This window comes from Schistocerca gregaria, chromosome 2 (genome assembly GCF_023897955.1).
Source record: "Schistocerca gregaria isolate iqSchGreg1 chromosome 2, iqSchGreg1.2, whole genome shotgun sequence".
Taxonomy (NCBI): domain Eukaryota; kingdom Metazoa; phylum Arthropoda; class Insecta; order Orthoptera; family Acrididae; genus Schistocerca; species Schistocerca gregaria.
Genome location: NC_064921.1, coordinates 900,623,328 through 900,624,733, shown reverse-complemented (window position 1 = coordinate 900,624,733; position 1,406 = coordinate 900,623,328). Strand labels below are relative to the sequence as shown.

Genomic DNA, 1,406 nt, shown 5'->3' with positions numbered 1-1,406 from the left:
AGGTCCGGCTGCCTTGGTGAAGGTCTTATTACATTCGACGCTACATTGGGCGACCTGCGTGCCGGATGGGGATGAAATGATGATGAAGACCACACAACACCCAGTTCCTGAGCAGATAAAATCCCCGACCCAGCCGGGAATCGAACCCGGGCCCCTTAGGACGGTGTTGTTCGTTGCGTTTTGCCTGCGCGGACGTCACATGACACCCGTTGAAGTTGATCGTTAATTCCTTTACTCAGTTTCTTTTATTGCAGACGGCCACCGCCTCTCTGATCGAACACGCTGGGCTACGGTGCCGCTAAAACGTGGAATGTTTCACGATTTTGCTTGTCATCCTTGCGCATGGGCCATGCTAATCTTCTCTGTATCGTTACAATTTTAGTATATGTACCGCGAAAGGGAGTACAACCATTCAGCTATCGGAGGGGACACCTAAAACACATAATAACAGTGCTGACATTGTAAAACCGAGTTATGGGCAGTAATGTATCCATCTATAGCATCAATTGAAAACTCAACCAAGAGGGTAGGTTCATGTAATCTAATTTTATGTAATTTTCTTTAGTTTCACTACCACGGATTTCTGCCCCAATTAAAAGTTCTTTGCAAAATTACTATTTCATCGTATTTTGGTTGTTTGGGTGTTTTGGAGAGATTGAAGCAGTGACTGGAGGACGCACGTAAATTGAAATTGTGATATTTTGTTACAACATATGGAAATGGATGCATGAGGACGTTGTTGTGCAAGAGGGGAGTTTTTGACGTACGTCCGAGTGAACTTGATTTTGTAAAAGATAAACAAAGGGGCGTTGAGTATTAAATTTATTAGTAATTTATTTTATGGAAAGTAATGCTACTTTTTTCGTTAGATTTTATTTGGTTTCGGAATTACGAGATTTCTAGGCTCAATTAGTTGCGGTAATGCGATTGGCTGACATTAGAAATACCGCGTGTATAGAAATGCTCAAGCTGTGATCTGATTGGCTATTTAATACACTGGCCAATAGGAATTCAGTATCTCCCGCTTGTTTCAAGAGGGCTTTGTGCTTCAGATCTATTCAGATCCATGAGTCTAGCCGAGATGACTCTGTCAAAATGAGCAATTTCTGTCAAACTGAAGAAACTGACGTATTTTGATTGGTTCTTATGTCGTTGACGAAATGTGACAACATCATTGAGTATTTTGCACGTTTGTGCTTTGAGAGTGGTTAGTTTCAGGAGATAGTCGCGTGTGAACATTTCAAGTCGTACGTAAACTCCGCGTGGCGTGTTTCGTGCAGTTTACCATACATTATAACGAGCGCTTCTGTACAAGAAGATTATTGACCGACTCAGTTTGTTAAATGGCAAGTAGTCGTGGGTCAGTGACTGTTTCGGAGGTTCGAAATATCGGGTCGGACTAAATA

General features: G+C 42.2%; 1 non-coding gene across 1 annotated transcript; it reads right to left on the bottom strand.

Moving 5' to 3' along the window:
* Nucleotides 1–299: 299 nt before the first annotated feature.
* On the bottom strand, nt 300–406 carry LOC126337500 (U6 spliceosomal RNA). The gene has a single exon (XR_007565077.1). It is a non-coding gene; the product is annotated as a U6 spliceosomal RNA (small nuclear RNA).
* Nucleotides 407–1,406: the final 1,000 nt, after the last annotated feature.